The following is a 6,026-nucleotide window of genomic DNA, read 5'->3' on the forward strand; positions in this document are numbered from 1 at the left end:
TACAATTAATTGAGTTAATGTGGATACATGCGTGTTGAGTAGAATTAAGTATGATATGTGACAACTTGTATTGCAAGAGCAATTTCATATATTTCAAAGATAATTAAATTGTAGGAAGAAGAAGACCGAATATTGCCTGTTGTATATAATAGGTATGTAGTTAAACAAACCAGGGGCGCAAGTAGCACAACCAATTGTATAAATACGGTATAGGAACATAATGCTTTATAATGACATTGTGTAAAGCATAGATCAACTTACGAGGCATTAATATTTATTCGGCATTAGCGTGGCAGCTGTCTAGTGATTAGACTTGGAAGGAGTCGTCGTGATTTCGCGATCGCGCCGCAGCGCAGGCGCCACGGCCTCTTCGACACACGACGCATCCTAACTATGTGATTATGTGATAGAAACAAACACTAAGGGTCAATTTACATTACGGCTGAACGGAATGGAATGGAAGCGTTATTTCGCTCGCTGCACGAGAAAGTTGCGGCTGTAGTATTTCGTCGATATTTGACGTCACACTGCGCCTGGCTTCGCGCCACTTCCGGCGGATTCATCAGGCGTCGCCAACGGCCGCTGCGGAATTCTCGCGAATGCGCGAGCATTCTCGAGTATACGCGAGTATTCTGCGGAAGACGCGAGACGTGATTTTTGGCTCGTATTTAATTTGTACTTTACACAATTGACCATAAAGTTCGTTACAATAGCGTTACAAAAATTCGCTTCCATTCCGCTCGCAATTAATTTGAGCCTAATTCTAGTTTTGACTTCTTCTAAGGAAAAGAACGTTCTGTTACTACTGGTACTACCATTACAGGATGTAAGTTTAACGACCTTGAGGATTCGTATATCTTTGCCTGCACATTTTTTTAAATTAGCCTGTCATTGAATCCTACTGGTGGGCAAAGGCCTCGCCCATAAATTAGGTAAACTAGCGCAACTGATTGACACAACTTCTTACCACTTCTTCAAGAGCTAACGTTTTGAAGTGGTCGTCGTAAGAACATACCTGCTTAATTTTAAGTAAAACCTACAACGATCTGCCACATCGATCGTACATTTATTTATTGTAAGGTAACTTAAACCAATATTTCTGTATTCGTCTATTTTTTACCATAAGTTAAGTGAAGATAATGCGAGTTTGTTATTGGCATTGCTAAGTGCACCTCAAACGCACACAAACAAACGTAACTTTCGAATTCTATATCCAGACTTAGGATTATCAACTAAGGAATTGCTACACGTCGCATACGAGATAGAGTACCTACAGCCAAGCACGTTGAACACTTACAACTTTGGATCATCCTTATAGTACGTACCTAAATGGCATAGTTACATGACGATGCCGTGAAAGTATCCAAAACGCTAAAATACTCTCATTATTGGTCAAAACCCCAGATATATGAAAAATAAGAAATACTACTGCCCTATAAGGAGAGTGTCCATTCCATAACGTTAATTGCTAATGCAGATTCAGGAAGCAAGTAATAATATTCCTACTAGGACTAGGCTAAGCCATAAAAACGAAAAAAGTTTCAAAGCATTAAATAAGATTTTATTTTATTCCAAGTAATAACATAGTTGAGTTTGTAAATATGGTGAGCTTTTTGTATATAATATCGCTAACAATAATGAGTTAATAACTCAAAAAGTGAGAAATATGAATCAGACAGTCAGGTCCGTGTTATGCAATGTGCGTACACGCATCTCGTAAATGTCACCCGCGCCGCACCAGTGCCACTCACGGTTCGCATAGCTAATTAGGGTGTTTAACAGTGAACCGTGATGTGACGAGACCTCCCTGATTGTCGTGTTTCTTACGTACCTACAGAGTGTTAGGTAGGTGCTCGCAAGCTTGAGTTATTGGGTATTAATAATTATTCGTATTTAAAAGGATAAATGAAAAAATACGAAAAAAGAACGATATAACCACAGACATCTGTGGATATAACCATATAAAACGGAGACATTAATTCGAAAAAAAAATTTTATTTCTCAAAGTGTAACAATGATCTCGATCCGAAAAAGATATTGAGGTTCATGATTATGGAAGAAACAAACTTTTTGGACTTAAAACAGTTTGCAAAGATTAACGCATATATGTATCCACCTATTTTTCATGATTATTATAATCTATTTCGTAGACATTTAACGTCACATTGCGCGTAGCTTTTCGCGACTTCTAGCGGATTTTCCCTTTAGGACTGTTGGACCCACTGTTTCCAGGTATCGTCGACGGCAGCAGCGGGAGTTCTCGCAAATGCGCGAGCATTCCTAAACTTGCGCGAGAATTCTCTGGAAGGCGTCACGGCCTGTTCTTTAGCTCGTGTCTAGTTTGTACGTTACACAACTGACAAAATGCGTTATGCTACGTTCGGTTTCGTTATACTTATCCGCTTCCATTCCTTTTGCGGCAATGTAAATTGGTTTTTTCCACACAACAATGTTGGTTTTTTCCTTATACTCTGAAACACTGATCGGAGCTCCGATCGGTAGGAACGGGAATAAGCCTTCGCGTATAAACGACATCAATAATATGCATGGTACGTCGTCGTCATTATTCAGACTTTTTTGTATTTACAAAATATCGCAATTAATTACAATTCAATTGCAAAATACTTACCTCAAAATCACAATGCTATATATAGGTACACATATATATAATATACGAATTAGGGGACCACTGGCAATTTTCGTTAATACGCCATTTTCATCAACTGGTCAATTTCTGTAATTTGCCAAAGCCATCGTAATCTTTAAGTCGTTAATTTGCCCAATTCGTCATTTTCTCTGATTTTCTTATTTTCGGCAACAGCATTTTCGGACAGTATACATAATGTACAGTCAGGGAAAATATATATGTTTTCGGGTAATTTGGTAGACGCCTCACGAATTGAACTCATTTCAGGTAAGGCAAACGTTTTCCCAACTACGCTATCACACGGACTGCCACGCTGAGATCCCAGGTGCGATTCCCGGGCCTGGAGAAATATTTGTATGGCCTACATTTATTTCTCTCGTGAGTTTGGATAATACAAAAAAATACTATTATTTTCAAGTATTACACTTTGTTGCAATTTTTTTTTTTTTGTTGATCTTATTGTTTTGGACAAATTGTACAATTAGACTATAATGTCATAAAATGGTGTTTCATTCCGATAAGACTGATGCACCTTTCAGTGAAATATATGTTTTTTCTCATAAATTTGTGGTCATACGTTTAAGAAATATTAGATACATAAGTATTAAGATGTTAGATATGCATTGCGATAAAATGTTATGCTTTAATTTTAGTACATAATGCTAAATTAATTTCCTTTTGATCTTGTTCCGTTGCACTGGACGCGATTTTCGAACAAAATGTGTAGTCTGATGTGCCGTTGTCCGTACATATTTTGATGTGCAATCGGTACTTTTGTTGGGGAAGTGGCATATTTGGTTGTGAAAAAACTTGCTTCTTTGGTAAGCGGTTAAATTCTACCCTTGTAAAATTATCAGTCGGTGCGTGTTGAGTTCGCGATCCTTTCCCCCACTTAGGCCCGTCCGAGCCGAGCAGATGGTACTTCCACACCACAAGTTACCACTTGGCACTCGTCAACTTTAAATATTATATTATATAATTTCAAAGTTTGATTAATGTTGAGTCTCATTAACATAAATAAACGATTTAAGGTCGTCTAATTTTATAATTTGCTTTACATTTTACATTCTGTTTACATTCACAGCACACCTAATAGATGGTTACATTTTGAGTTTCTTAATTCTTTATTATAATTATTTTTAAGCGATGTATTTGTAATAAATAATGAAATCTCGAGATGTGGGGAATCAGAACTTTGTTCTCCCCAAATTCGGAGATTTTAACCGTGATTTTTTGGGGATTTTGAACAATTGACGTTGGCAACGCTGCTTTGAATGCTCGCGAGTGCCTTTGAGTGCCCGCGCTGTAATGTTCGGATTTGAACTGTTATATTACAAGCGAATGCTCGCGGTGAAGGAGCGCCCTTACACTACTGGCGAATGTTCGCGGTGAGGAAGCGCCCTAAGGCAATTATCACTGTCCCGCGCCATGCAACTATGTGCGGAGCTGTGTTTTTTAACGTTGTACCGAAGTACGTCAGTTTGAATCGGAAATAGGCGCCGTACAACACACTGACAACGCGTCTGCGCGCGGGAGTATGGCACACTGCGCTCCGCACTACCGTGCAGATTTTAAGGCATAACCCTTTCGGGACGGTCTAATACGATTGTGCGGGTCGCAAAATCGAAATTATCTCATCAATTTTGCGTATGTATTGGACGAGCCCCGTGCCACATTATTATGCGAGAGCCAGGCCTTAAGCTCCCGCGTAAATATCGCGCCTACGTCAGTCAGTCAACAAATTTCGGACACTTTGTTTGGTGGAAAATTGTGACTCCAGATTTGGCGATTGTAAGTATCATTTTCTACATATTTCTTTAAGTATAGGTAATTATTATTTGTTGATTCATTAAATATATAAACAATAAGTGTTTTGAATACACGTACACCGATAAATAAATAAATGAAAAAGAGTGGTGTGGTGGCGTTTCAAACGTTTCCCACACAATTGTATCAATCTGGGCCGTGCGTTACTTTTCGCGTCTATTAAAACTAACTTCATCTCTATATTTTTAATAGTTATTCAACAATGGTAGATATTTTAAGCGTTGCCGCTATCGCAGAAATTGTATGTGTTTCAGGAGACGATAGTGATGATGACGGAGAAGAGGATGTGCACCTGCATCGTAATGAAGTCATGGACGATGCTAATTTCTCTTCTTCAAACTCCGAAGAAGACATCGACCTATAATTGCAACCCGTACTGCGTTCGTCCTTCGGAAGATGTTCTAACGCATGCTAAATATCAATTGATGATTTATTTTGTCGATGTCGATTTATTTTGTAAGAAGAAATATTCGAGTTTTTTTCAATAAATTATTTTATCTTTACAGACAAAATGACTATTTCAAATGTCTATCATGAATATAAATTAGGAAAAAGAATGGTTAGGCCCTCAACTAAATTGTTTATGAGCAATAACTGACCCAACCTGATACAATCGTGGCACTCACAATTGTGCTTAGGAAATGAAGGGACCAGAATAATACAAGTTTTTCTAAGGTGGCGTCGGAAAATAGGGAAAGCGACGCCAGACTTAAAATCTGCGACCTCGAATTACCTATAGTACATATTCAGATGTAATAAATTCGTTGTAGTTTTGGAGCCGATCCCAAAAGAATAAGGACGTATTCATGGTACAGTCGTCTGCAATAGATGTCAACGTCAAATTTTTACTTGAAATTGAGTCGCCCATAAATTTGGAACATGAACTGTATAAAATTGTATAAAGATACTATATTCTTTATTCGAACTGTATAAAGAATATAGTAACCGCGTCCAAAAAGTAATGCAGTGGGAAGAGGTGACAAATATATTTACGGAAGAAAATACCTCAATTGACGTAAATATTTCCTTTTATCTTTGTAATTCAGTTAAAATGATCGAAGATCAGTTCAAATTTATTGGGTACACCCGTTTTTCAATATCTTCTACGAGAACGGTGTCTTTTTATTTGAATATACAAGAACCAAGTAGACAGTATAACTGCAGCGTCCTGAATGAGTTCTGTATTATTACCCATTTTTGTCAAAGAAGGATCTCAGCTGTATGTACCATGACCGGGGTGATCAACTGCGAAGTGAGCTTTAGGTGACGCGGGTCCGCAGTACCGCTGCCCCCGCGCGGCAAACTGCGCAGTAGATAGATACGTGTCCGTCACATGCATCGTCGTCTCGCACTCCGCTGCGTGGTGCGGAGCAGTGTGATAATGGCCTTACTCTGGTGACAGCACATCGGTACGTGAACTCGAATTGTTTGCAAGTATGACCAAATTAATTGAGATTTGATTTGGTCATACTTGCAATCTCAATGTTCAAATTTTAGACGCTCAATTATAGTCACTCTGGAATAAAGCATTTTTATTATTAGGTTACAAGAA

This window comes from Hyposmocoma kahamanoa, unplaced genomic scaffold, assembly GCF_003589595.1.
Source record: "Hyposmocoma kahamanoa isolate Upper Pololo Valley unplaced genomic scaffold, ASM358959v1 99879, whole genome shotgun sequence".
Taxonomy (NCBI): domain Eukaryota; kingdom Metazoa; phylum Arthropoda; class Insecta; order Lepidoptera; family Cosmopterigidae; genus Hyposmocoma; species Hyposmocoma kahamanoa.